General features: G+C 44.4%; 1 protein-coding gene across 4 annotated transcripts in view; it reads right to left on the bottom strand.

Moving 5' to 3' along the window:
* The window catches only part of STX8 (syntaxin 8), a 256,396-nt gene that overhangs the window by 65,997 nt on the left and 176,250 nt on the right, over nucleotides 1-14,149 (bottom strand). The gene's annotated exons all lie outside the window — the stretch shown is intronic.

Genomic DNA, 14,149 nt, shown 5'->3' with positions numbered 1-14,149 from the left:
TTCATGAGAGACACCAAGAGAGAGGAGGCAGAGACACAGGCAGAGGGGGAGGCAGGCTCCTCACAGGGAGCCCGATGTGGGACTTGTTCCCACAAAGGCAGATGTTCAACCACTGAGCCACGCAGGCTCCCCTTGTCCCTGGGCTTTAATAAAACCACCATTTTGCACCAAAGACATCACAAGAATTCTTTCTTGGTCGTCAGCTCCAGACCTCACCTATATTCCACATCTTCATCAATATGCATAAAAAGAGACAAGAAAGGGGGATCCCTGGGTGGCGCATCGGTTTGGCGCCTGCCTTTGGCCCAGGGCGCGATCCTGGAGACCAGGGATCGAATCCCACGTCGGGCTCCCGGTGCATGGAGCCTGCTTCTCCCTCTGCCTCTCTCTCTCTCTCTCTGTGGGACTATCATAAATAAAAAAAAAAAAAAAAAAAAAAAAAAAAGAGACAAGAAAGATCCACCCAGACTGTTAGTGGGTGGTGGATTTTTATTTTGTTTCCTGTTCTCTACCATTTTTCTATAGTAAACCTATTCTGCTTAAAGTAACAAACAACCTTCAATAAACTTTTGCGTAAGTAAACATATTAGTAAATGAGCTAGGTGTCTACTTCAAGAGTTCTGAAAAATAAACTGTGGTTTGCTTAACACAACAGGTACCCAAGTGCTGTGTTTTATGTGCATGTGTGCGAGGTGCGTGCACACACCCAAATCACAGAGGTGTGCTCCCTGCATATACATGCCTCAAAAGCAAGGCAGAAACATTGCAGGTGTGTGGGTGTGTGGGTGTGTGGCTATTTATTTATTTTCAAGTTTATTGAGACAAAATGCCAAAGGAGTCTGGAGGAAGTCTCTCTCCCAGCTTGAAGCAACTTGGTGTCACATTGCTGGAGTTTAGAGGAGATTATAGTCAAGGATGCTCAATTACTTTGAATAGGTGTGACATTCCAGGCTGATGGGTATTCACACCTGTCAACAGCTGTTCATTAGCATTTCAAAACCCTTCCAAAGGACTTACAACTTTTTCAGTCTGTGTAGGCAGCACCTCGAAGAAGAGCAAAGGTTGTGTGCCAGACTGGGTAGAAACTCTTTCTGGGAGGGAGTAGTGACCAAAAGGAATCTTCCAGACTCAACTGCCCAACACGGCTTTGCGAACCTACAGGTCCAGACATTCCCGTTGCAGAAGTTAGGAATAGGAATGTGGCCTTACATTTGCTTGCTTACAGTGTGGGGCGGTGGTGGTGGTAGTGGGGAGGACGGTGACTGTCCCCGGGGCAGGGGGAGGGGGGAAGCTTTAGGGTGACATGGGACCTTTGTGACACATACTCCCCAGCCACCCCCCCCACACACCCCTGAACCATCACTGGCTCTTTGTTCACTTCTGCATGTCCCTGGCTGTAAACAGAGGTGGGAAGCAGAGATCACAACAATCAATACTTATTTCAAATCACAACGTTGCCCAGAGGATGTCATTCTAACGTGATGGGGAAATTGGAACCGATCCAGGGATCTGCGGGCTCCGCCTCTGTGCATCCATTCATTTACTTATTTCAAAAACTTGGTCCTGATATTTTTGCCTTTCACTTCCCTGAGTTTCCTTCGTAGAATCCACTGTTCTGTTTAATTTGAACTGTGACATCCTCTATGTTGATTAGCTCCTTGCTTGGAATAGCTTCTCCACACCTGGAACTTTGGCCGTGAATTTCTGGTCACTTTTAGGCACTTCCCTTGACACGACGGCATGAGTGGGCAGCAAATGAGCTCTCTCTCTTTTTAAAACAATCTTTGTGGGCAGCCTGGGTGGCTCAGTGGTTTAGCACCACCTTGAGCCCAGAGCATGATCCTGGAGACCTGGGATCAAGTCCCATGTCGGGCTCCCTGCATGGGGCCTGCTTCTCCCTCTGCCTGTGTCTCTATCTCTCTCTCTCTGTGTCTCTCATAAATAAATTTAAAAAAAATCTTTAAAAAAATAAAAAAACAATCTATGCTTATGTGAACCCTCTGTAATAGTTCTGTGTGCATATATATATATAGACATATTTATACGTTTAAAGTAGAAGTACATATATATTTATTTCCTATTATCCATATTATCTCAGTGGCTAAGATAAATGTCTTTTTAATTTTTTAAAGATTTTATTTATTTATTTGACAGAGAGAGAGAGAGAGCACAAGTAGGGGGAGCGGCAGGCAGATGGAGAGGGAGAAGCAGACTCCCTGCTCAGCACGGGATGCACGGGGATCCCAGGACCCTGAGATCATGACCTGGGTTGAAGGCAGACCCTTAACTGACTGAGTCACCCAGGCAGTCTGTGAATTTCTTTTTAACCCTCCTTTCCCCATCCAGTATTCAATTAGAGCTATTTTTATAATTACCTAATACAGAAAAGGGAGCAAGAGAGTCAAGGCTCACATCAGCCAGGAGAAGAAACCTAGAATATCTGAGAGAGCCACAGACAGCACAAATCCAAATGATAAAAAAAAGGGTAAGTATGGAACACACCTGTTGAAAAAAGAACGACTTTCCATTTGCCAAAGCAGTGCACAAGACATTAGGGAACGTCCCTCTCGTCCAGGGGCCAGTCAATTCATTCTGCTTGCAGACCTGTGCACTGAACAGCATTTCCCCCCTGTGACTGTCCCTCTCTCCAAATGCTGAATCCCTAGAGGGGATTCTGATGCTCTGGGGTTGGGTGATGCTGCCTCCTAGCTTCCAGGTATCCAGGAACTCGGGGTACCTGGGGTGCTCCAGGTGCTTTGATGACAACCATGACCTGCCCCCCATCTTTCTTTTCATTTTCCTTCTCCCCTCACCCCTCCTTCATTCATTCATTCAATACGTACTAAGGGCCAACCATGCCAGGCACTGTGCTAAAATGACGGTTCCCCTTCAATGCTGTAAATGGTGTGAGCCCAGGGACCAAGTCTGTTTCATAGCTTTTGAACCTTGCCCTGTGTGCAGCATGGAACAGATGCCCCATAAACTCCTCCCGGATGAATGAACAAGACACAGCCCCCACTCTTGGGAGGCTAAGAGCCCAGCGAGGGGCACAGGCAAACAGTCAGTTCATGACCCAGGATGAGCATCCTGTAGATGTCCACTGTAAGCCAGACCTGGGGACTCAGGTAGTGCATCTCAACCTGAACATTAGGGTTCTCTGGAAAACATCAACAGCCTAGCGGACTATGCTCTTGGAGAATTAAATCAGAATTTACATGGATGGGAAATCCAGGCATCCAAGAGTTGTTCTGAACTCTCCAGGCAATCATGATGTGTAGCCTGAGTAGGGAACTACTGCTCTAGATCCTTTCTGCTCCGTGTGTGGGCCTTGAGGAGACAACACTACACCACCCAGGAGCTGGTCAGACAAGCAGAACCCCAAACCCTACTCCAGACCTCCTGCATCAGAATCTGCAACTTACGAAGATTCCCGGGTGCTATGTATGAACTGCTCTGGGGGATGTGCCCTTCATACAGAATCCTGAAGAACTAAAAAGTTAGCAGCGGGGAGTGAGGTACAGAGAGAGCAGGTGTTCTGGGTAGAGGGAGCCCTAGGAGTAAAGCCAGGGAAATAAAGGGGGATGCTAATTAGGTCAGGAGAGCCAGATCACGGTCTCTGAGGGGTGGAGGGGAGTGCTGGAGGACTAGATCCTTCTAGGCTATGGAAACCATGCTATGGAGTCTGGACTTCATTCTGAGGCCCCCAGTGCCACAGAAGGGTTTTTTAACCTGGGGAGCCACTTGCTCAAACCCCCTGAAGATACATTACTCTTCCCCACTTCAGTGCTTCTGTTCATTCCATTCCCTTGGCCTGAAATTCCTTCTTCATTTCACACCATCAAAATCCCACCCACCTTTTCTGCACTAACTCAAATGTTTTCTGGGTCCCGAGACCGGAAATGAGCGCTCACGCGCGCTCTCTCTCTCTTTAGGATTTTATTTATTTATTCATGAAAGACACACACACACACACACAGAGGCAGAGACACAGGCAGAGGGAGAAGCAGGCTTCCTGTGGGGAGCCCAATGTGGGACTGGATCCCAGGATTCTTGGATCATGCCCTGAGCTGAAAGGCAGATGCTCAATGACTGAGCCACCCAGGTTCCCGGAAATGAGGTCTCCATTGACTCCAAACTTCTGTGGCACGTGGGACGGACCACCAGGCCACCCTTACACAGCTGCTCTATTCTTGCAGTTACATTTTGTCTATGATCTTATCTCTCCAGCTTCTAGACCAAGGCTTTTCAGAGAATAGTTTCCAAGCATCCCCTAATTCAGGACATCTGAGGGTGCTAGTTGGATGACAAAACCCAAGACTCCCTGAATCAGTCTCACTGTGTGGGGCCCAGGTGTCTGCATCCAGGAAGGACTCCATGAGTGGCCACAGCTAGGGCACTCTCAGGGCATAAGGCTGCAGTCTCTCCAAGATCCGAGGCATCTCATAAATCCTACCATTGGACATGGTACTTCTGCGTAGAGCCGTGCCACACCATTGGTCAGGCAGATGAGAAAATGAAGTGTTTTACCTTTTTCTCTTGACCCATCTGTGATCAAGTAACAAATCAAGGTGCTCCCGAAAACAAACCAAGAAAGCTTATGGGGGAACTTGGTTAAATACAGAAGAAATGTACCCCCTCATCCCAGATTTGTACTCAGTCTGCTGGTCTATGCTCAGAAAGGGCATTTCCACAAGAGCCTGGAATGCATCTGGTTTCTCTCATTATGGATTTAAGATGGACAAGACTGGAATCAAACTTTCCCTCAGAGGTAAGGTAAGAACCCACAGATTTATCAGGTGGCCTGGAAAGCATCTAACTTTCTAGATTGATCATTTAGGCCCAAAGGAACACTAACACATTCCCCTTGTATTACTGTGCTTGTGACATTTCTGTATCCCTCCTGCCAGATTTTTAAAAAAGATTTTATTTATTTATTTAGAAGACAGAAACAGAGGAAGCATGAGAGAGAGAGCATTAGCAGGGTCAGGGAGTAGAAGGGGCAGAGGGAGAGAGAGAAGCAGACTCCCCACTGAGTAGGAAGTCCAATGCAGGTCTTGATCCCAGGGCCCCAAGATCATGACCTGAGCCTAAGGGAGATGCTTAAGAGGCTGAGCCACCCAGGTGCCCTGTGTCCCCCGCCTGCCCACCCCCCCAAGATCTGAAGCAACACACAGGCGGGACATTGGCCCATGTGCCCTGGGGACCCTCCTGACATCTCAGCATTGCTGAGGGGACTCAATAAAAGTGTGAAGAATGAATGAAAGATGACTATGTCACAGAGGTCCAAATGCTATAAAGAGGAGTTCATCTGGAATCTGCACCTGCATAGGAATTCCCCAAACACCTGCAGAGGCCAGCCTATCAAAGAGGGCAGCCACTTCATTCCCTCCCCTGACCTTTCATTCATCTGCCTGGAGAGGGCTGTGATCTGCCCCAACTGACAGACAGATGCTCCCAGCATGTAAGACTGCTGCCTGCCCCCTCCCCTCCAAAGAGGCCTGCCCTTTAATGTCAGTCTGGTAAATCTCCATGTAAAAGTTTGTTTTGTTGGAACATTTTCACAAATGAAAATAAGACAGAGATATTAACAGCATCCAGTTATACTGGTTTAAGGAGGGGGGGGCTGTCTCACTGAAGTCATCTGCCAAAGGAAAGGGCGACAAAACACTGTCCCACTTTTCTCCTGTCATCTGAATCACAACTCCATTTTCTGAATTTCCAGACCACCTCCTCCTTATCAAGATTCTCAAACCCATTCTGCAGAGCAGAATTATTATCCTGTTTGGTACCTGCGCACAGAATGAATTGCTATTCTGTAGCTGTGGTGCATGTGCAGGAGTCATTTTATTTTTTAAGATTTTATTTTTAAGTAATCTCTGTCTCCCAACGTGGGGCTGGAACTCATGACCTTGAGATCAAGGGTCGCGCCCTCCACCACCAATGGAGCCAGCCAGGAGTATGTAGCAGTGCAGTCTTTAAGATATAGTTGCAAGGGAGGGTACTTTTCTGATAGGTACCACCTTTATTTTTATTTATTGATTTTTAAAAGATTTTATTTATTTATTCATGGGAGACACACAGAGAGAGGCAGAAACACAGGCAAAGGGAGAAGTAGGCTCCTTTTGGGGAGCCTGAGGTGGTACTCAATCTCAGGACCTCGGGATCATGACCTCAGCCAGAGGCAGACACCCAACCACTGAGCCACCCAGGTGCCCCTAGGTACCACCTTTAAAGTATGATGTGAAAAAAATGTAAATTAAGCAATTTCTCATGGAAATGAAGACTTCTGGCTTTCCTGGAAAAATCAAGGTAGACCCACGTGGCTACCCTGCAGCAATCACCCAGGGCTGACCCCTTCCAGAGAGGACTCTAAACCAGTGACTCTTCCTACCAGACTCCCTGGCTTTGCTGCCCTGTGGGCATTATGGAGAAGGAGGATGCTCCTCTCCCAAAGGTACTCATGTTGGTGCATTGTTAGTAAAGAGTAAAAACACACGCTTGCATAGAGGTAAAAACTGGAGTGTTAGTTACGATAAGACCCAACTATTAAGTGGAGTTGAAGAAGCCTGGAAATCGAAGAGCCACCCAGGGAAGGCCACCAGTGTGAGCAAGTGCTGGGCAGCAGGAGCGGGCGAGAGGGGAGGAGGTCACCAGTTTGGCTGGAGGTGAGGGTTCCTGCAGGGATAAAGGAAGAAGGCAGCAGACCAGAGAAAGGGCAGAGGGCCCACAGAGGGCCTCGCATCTAGAACCAAGGGCGGTGGGCTGTGTTCTAGGGGCAGGTTAGAGTTCTGGCAGGTTTTATTGCCAGCGGTTTGGCAAATGACAGCGGGCTTTCAGAGTGATCAAGTGGGTGGCTGAATTGGAGACAGAAAAGTGAGACCAGAATCAAGGACAATGAGGAACCTCTTAGGAAGGCACAATGGGGGCAACTGGCACACTTGAGTGGTGGTAGCAGGAGTGAGGGGATAGGTTTGGATGTTGCATTTGTGTTTGGGCGGTGGTGGCGGTGGGTAGTGGGGAAGGAGTTGCAAGTGATGAATTTGGTCTGAGACATAGGAAGTGTCAGGAAATGACCGGCTGTCCTGAGACAGATGTGCAGGCTAGGGGCGCGCATGCATGGGGTACCAAGTGCTGAGGACAACGGGCCCAAGAGATGGGGCTGGTTTCTCAGAAAGAAGAGCAGAAGTCTCATGACATTTGCACCACCAAACCAGAGGTGCTCCTGCTCTGCTGCGAGAAGTAGTGGAGATTTAATTCTTCCCTAGGTAGCCTTAGAAACCAAACCAAACTGTTGTCCTGGATACTCCCAACCACTCCAAGTTTTTCCTGAGCCCTTGGTGTGATGGATGGGGCTCAGTAAAATCAGATGAACGGGGTTCATTGCAGCTGTTCTCACTACTCCTAGGTGCAGAACAGCCACAACGAAGCCAACGTCTATTTAAACCGACAAATTGAGCATTTTTTTTTTAGGAAAAACAAAACAACAAAACTCACACATTTTAAGCCCTATCCCTGACTCTCCAAGCATCTCGTATAAAGAATCCAAAAGTGAAAGATGCCAAAATAATCCTAGACCTTAAAGAGGACTTGATTTATCATTTCACAACTGGTTCCCATGCACCCCACCCCCTTTCCATTTTTTTTTTTTTTTCAGAACTTGACTATAAATCCTGCCATCAGAGAGGGGAGGCAGGCATGGTGGTGATGGATGGTGGACCAGGGGTGAGGAAGGTAAAGCGCAGCTCCCGACTGGGAACAGACAGGCGTGCGCGCTGGCCAAAGCTGGCTTGCAGCTTTCTCACAGAATGTTCTAGTTCCGACTCAGCTAGCCAGCAGCTCTCCCTCCCCGAGGTCCTCCCCATCTGCCAGTCCAGGGCTCTCTTCTGCTCCTAGCTCCTGGCTATACCCACTTCTGCATGGGGGTTTTGATGCTTCCACTCCTGTCTCATCTTGGTTTCAGTTCTTTTTGGAAAGAATATCAGGTTAATCAATCCTACCTAATTACAAAAATAAAGTTCACCTGTGTTCCCTTAATTTTTCAAAAATTTTCCTTTCCGGGGGATCCCTGGGTGGCTCAGTGGTTTGGAGCCTGCCTTTGGCCCAGGGCGTGATCCTGGAGTCCCGGGATCGAGTCCCACGTCGGGCTCCCGGTGCATGGAGCCTGCTTCTCCCTCCTCCTGTGTCTCTGCCTCTCTTTCTCTCTGTGTCTATCATAAATAAAAATAATAAATAAATCTTTAAAAAAATTTTTTTTTCTTTCGTTTCCTTTTTTTTTTTTTTTTAAGAGCAGATAAACAGGGACGCCTGGGCTGAGTGTCTGCCTTTGGCCCAGGGCGTGATCCTGGAGACCCGGGATCGAGTCCCACATCGGGCTCGCTGCATGGAGCCTGCTTCTCCCTCTGCCTGTGTCTCTGCCTCTCTCTGTGTGTGTCTGTCATGAATGAATAAATAAAATCTTTATTAAAAAAAAAAGAGCAGATAAACATACACAAGTAACAAACAATGAGGCCCAAGTACAAGAACTGATTTAACAGTACAATGAAGTAAGTTACAAAACATAAAAGGAACAGTTTAAGGCAAAATTAATCTACCTTGTTCACGTCCCAAGATTTATAGGTATAGGGCTCTTCCATGTGTTTCTCTACAAGTTCCACCTTTAAGCAAAGGGGGCGTTTCCCATTTCATTTGGGGAAGGGGGAGTGGGGCTGCCCAGGACCAGGACGTTCCAGGTAAATGCCGAAGTCCAGCCTTCTGTCTTTGATGCCCAAATGATTTATTTCTTTTTGTGTTCTGTTCCCATGGCTTGATTCTCCCCTGCTCAGCACCTAGAGACCCCATGCCACTGCCCCCACCTACCAAGACCCAGTGTCACACCTCTTTCACCCCACCTCCCACCAGGGCATAAAATTATTTCTCATCAAACTCCAATATCCCTAATATGGATGATTTCTTGGTGATATATATAATATATATAAATATATATACGTACATATATATACATATTCATATATAAAATACATACATATACACATACATGTATAAATATGTATATTTACTTATGTATATATTTATACATATATGTACATGTGTATATATGTATTCATGTATATATACTGTATATGTTTATGTGTATGTATATATATATTTTAAAGATTTTATTTATTTGACAGAGAGAGTACAAGCATGGGGAGGAGCACAGGGAGAGGGAGAAGCAGACTCCCCGCTGAGCAGGGAGCCTGAATGGGACTTGATCCCAAGACCCCAGGATCATGACCTGAGCTGAAGGCAGACGCTTCACTGATTGAGCCACCCAGGCGCCCCGATATAAATTTTTTAAACCAAAATATGTTACTCTTAAAGGAAAACTCTTTGGCCTCTCTACTCTCTCCCCACCGCCGACCAGATTCAGCCTTTGCATCTGTATTAGTAATTTGTTGACTTACTTAAATCACTGGTCATAACTTGGCAGTCAGACAGCCAGGTCCAGTTGGCAATTATGTTTTTCACTTTGGCGGAATTTTAAAGATTGGCAAATTTGATGTAAAATCGAATTTCTCTTCTGCTCAAAAAAGAAAGGAAATGAAAGGGAAAGGCAGTAGCTGATCTGGCAGCCTGAGGCCCATTGTTCCAGGTGGCAGGAAGTCCTGCGACCTGAAGAGCAGCCAATTTGCCTGGAGGGGCATGTGACATCCCTGCCACCTCCAAATGCTGTCGTATACCTGGACTGAGGCTCTCATTTTCTTTACCTGACTGGTATTTGAATTCGTGAGCCTGACCTAACATGACTCTAAATGATGGCACAGATAAATACAAAATGGTACAGATGAATACAGAATTTTAGATGAAAACAGAATTTTAGAGAATTGAGAAGAAGAAATATTTCAAGGTATGGGTCCTTCCTAGCCTTTGGCTACAGAGCTGGCTGTCTGCAAGGCCCTAATCCAAACATCTATATTTTTCATTTCTCTTCGATTCAGGAAATCTTCTAGAAACATGTCACTGTTTGGTTGCTTCACTATTAGGACCAAAAAAAGGAATCATGGTACAGGAAGTGGATCCTTTGGGGAACACAGGCGGCACTAATCAGTGGGGGGGTCGCTCTTCTTTGTCCTCACTTGTCCTCCTCCCTCTCCTCCTGGCTCATCTCTTACATTTCCTTCCTTACCCTGTCCTCCCCAGCCCTCCCCGTATTTCACTCTCAACCAGCCATGTGTTACCACAGCAACACAGATCTCTCCGTGGTCTGCTGGGCCATCCCACTTAACCCCAACCCTCAAGGCTCTGGCGTGTCATGGAAAGTTAAGAACTTCTGAGAGGTACCATGGGAAGAGAAAGTTCAGCTAGGCAATAGCCACAAACCACGAACGCTGGCCACATCTGGTCACTGTTCTTTACAAAACTCGAAAGCTTTATCAAACACTCAATGGGGGGCCTTCCAGCCTGTGCAAATCTCAGGGCAGATTTCACACGCACCCAAATCAAGTATTTTAGGGAAAAGCAAACAAATTCAGAAACCGGGAAGCCGGGAACCAAACAGTGTCCCTGGAGCTTCTAACTTGCTGACTGGTGGTAGTGATAACAGATGAAAGCCACACTGAATCAGATCAAGTGTTCTATCCTTGCCACTTTTATGACAGTGACCAGGAGGGACATACTCAGAAAGAAATGCCTCTCCTCATTAGCTAGATGTTAAAAGCTAGATGTGCCCCCTACTTATCCTAGTTTACTAGAATAACCTATTATCATCCTATGTGAAGCTGTTTTGAACTTTTAAACAAGGAACCCCTAGCCTTCTCAAATTGCTTGTGCTACTTGAAACCACATGACCCCAGAGCAATCACTCTTTATAAGAATTAGCCCATATTTTTAATGGCTTTTTTAAATTATAAAATACAGAGAATGTAAAATTTACCACTTTAACATGCAAGTCCATTGCCATTAATTACATCCACAATGGTATGACCACTGCTACCATCTTAATCCAGAGCTTCTTCATCATTCCCAAAGGAAGCGTCATACCCACTAAAGGGTCTCTCCCCAATCCTCCCCAACGCTTAACTCCTGGCAACCACTGATCTGCCCTCTATCTCTCTGGATTTGCCTATTCTAGACATTTCATGTAAATGGAATCATACAAGATATGGGCTTTTGATTCTGGCTTCACTTAATAGAATATTTCAAAGTTCATCCATATTGTAGCATGTATCACTACTTATTCCTTTTCTGGTTGAGTAATAGTCTGCTGTAGCGTGGAAGTTTTTGCAAAATGATTGATGGTGGCTGGAGAGTATGTGGCTGCAAGCTACCAAACTTAAGGAATTTATCTATGTGACAGGTGGTATTTCTTTTTGATGGTTCTGGACATTTGAGTATTAGAGCAAATCCAAGTGTACCCTACCCATTCCATTTACAATCTAATAAATGTTCTATGCCTACTCAAATCCCACCTTTCCAGACTGACAGTCCTTAAAACTAGTTTGCAGATTCAGAAAATCTTCACCCACATGACTTCAGTTGTCTTAAATAAATCCAATTCAAAGCCAATCATCTTGCCAGTTGCTAGGAATTAGAATGACAGATCCAGTTGAAAGACCCCAAGAAGTTCAAGGTCTAGCAAGAAGAGAAACATCCAAGCAACTTCACCACAGTGTAATAACTTTTGGGATGTAAATCTAAACTGTGATGAGTTAAGTCCACAAAATATTCCAACCAAGGGAGCACAGAAGCTTACTAGAGGGGCAGGCAATGTTTCAGTTTCACATCTTCTGTTCTTGATGACCAAGGTCTTCAGAGAAATGCCTGCAATGAGATAGGTGTTGCTTTCCTGAGCAGCTAGAGCCTTATGATCCTCTGTGTGCAGCATCCACCAGGTTTGCCTAATGCACCATCTCGCTCACACTGAAGTGCATTCATCTTTAAAGATCTTCCTACTATAGTGTTAACCAGATTTGAAAGGGTGTACAAGTGATATACCTAGGAACTTCACCAGCTATTCATTCCCTCCATAGACAACATATGAAAATGTGAACGAAGACAGCAATCCATGGGAAACTTCACTGTGTATACTTTCCTCCCCTCCCCAATGTCTTAATTTTGAAGGATTTAGAACTTACAGAAAAATAGGGAAAAAATACTATAAAGAGCACCTATATACTCCTCATTGAGAGTAACACTGGTGAATAATTATCATCTTTCATCATCTAATAAGTAAATAACAATTAGTGGGACGCCTGGGTGGCTCTATGGTTGAGCGTCTGCCTTTGGCTCAGGGCAGGATCCTGGGGTCCTGGGATCAAGTTCCATATGGGGCTCTTTGTGAGAAGTCTGCTTCTCTCTCTGCCTATGTCTTTGCCTCTCTCTATCTCTCATGAATAAATAAATCTTTAAAAAAATTAGTGTATCTATTTTCTCTGTATTTGTATTATGTCTATGCGTGTGTTTGTGTGTTTTGCTGAGACTTTGGAAGGCAAGTAGCTAAATACATGACACTTCATTCCCAAAAGCTTTAGCATGCATCTTTTAAGAACAAGGACATTCTCCAAGAAAGCACAAGATCACTGTTATAACCAAAAAATTTAACATTGACACAATACCTTTATCTCATGCACAGTCCATAATCAAATGCCCCTCGCCCCTCAAGATCCCAATAATGTTCTTTCAGCTGTGTCTTTTTGATCCAGAACCCAATTAAAATCACCCACCTTCTATCTCTTTTAATCTACAACAGTTATTCCATCTTTCTCTTTCTTCTACTATAATGAGACTTACAAAGGGCCCAGGACATTGTCTCATAGGTTGTCCAGCAATCCACACTATTCTCATTATTTCTCTTGATTAAATCTGAGTTAACACTTTGACACAAATACGATGGAGTGTTTACTTCCCGCTGCGTCACACTTGGAGCCGCGTAATGCTAGGTTGTTTCCAATGCTGGTGATGCTATCCTCCCTTTTTGAAGTATCTTTCCTCCTTTATAATTAATAAACTGTGGGGTCATAATTTAAGATTGTGAATATCCCACTTCCCATAACCTTCTACCTAATAGTTCAGGATCCACTGACGATTCTGAAACAATTAAACTGGCAGTTGCAAATGGTGATTTTATAATTTTATGATTTTTCTACATTTCTTAGCTGGCAAGAAAACCCTCTGCCCAGCATCATCTCTGCCTTTTTTTGATTACTGAAGTGGACTCATGAACACATTTTTTAAACCCAGTGTTTATTGCCATCATTATTATTTTTATTGCTTCAATTGCCCCAAACTTGACCATTGGATGTCCCTTTAAGGCAGATCCTATAGTCTTTTGATTTGCTTTCATCGTTGTTTGTGCATTTCCTTGATTTCTGACACAAGATATTCTAGGCTTGCCTTATATTTCTCTGCCCTCGACATAGAATTAGCCATTTCTGCAAGGAGCCTTGGTTCCTTTTCATGGTAAATAGCATCCAGAAACCAAGATCTGGGTGCTAATTGTGTTCACTGCTACTGGAATATCATTGTTTCTAGGCTCTTTTACTGGTTAAAAGCAGGAAATGTAATACTTTTTAATTTTGAGTCCACAATGATACTTAGAATTCAAACCTAACACCACAGAGTTCATTCTTACTTTTCCCATTTGCTATTTGTATCTCCCTGGTTATTAAGTGCATTGATATGTTTACTCACTTACTCTTCCCTACTAAGACACAGAGTAGATTCAAAATTACTATTACCACTTCCAATAATAAACCTACTTAGTAGAGTCTGAGATTTCTGCAGTTCATCATTTTGGGAATATATTCAACTAAGGGTATACAAGGAACTCTGTTCAAAAGTTATTTGAAAAAAAAAGTTATTTGAATTTTTTTACTTAATAAATTCTATAGAATTTATTAATTATTAATTATTATTTATTTATTATTCTTAAATTAAATTAATTATTAAATTATTATTATTTTTAAATTATTTATTAATTTTTTAATTAACAGATTTGTTTGCTACTTAAAAGCATATCCCTCAAGACATAATGGAACATATAAACCTAAAGACCTCAACTTTTTTTTTTAAAGATTTTATTTATTCATGAGAGACACAGAGAGAGAGAGAGAGAGAGAGAGAGGTAGAGACACAGGCAGAGGGAGAAGCAGGCTCCATGCAGGGAGTCCGA

The sequence above is a fragment of the Canis aureus genome, chromosome 3, assembly GCF_053574225.1.
Source record: "Canis aureus isolate CA01 chromosome 3, VMU_Caureus_v.1.0, whole genome shotgun sequence".
Classification (NCBI taxonomy): domain Eukaryota; kingdom Metazoa; phylum Chordata; class Mammalia; order Carnivora; family Canidae; genus Canis; species Canis aureus.
The sequence above is the reverse complement of the archived record's forward strand: the minus strand, read 5'-3'. Positions and strand labels throughout refer to the sequence as shown.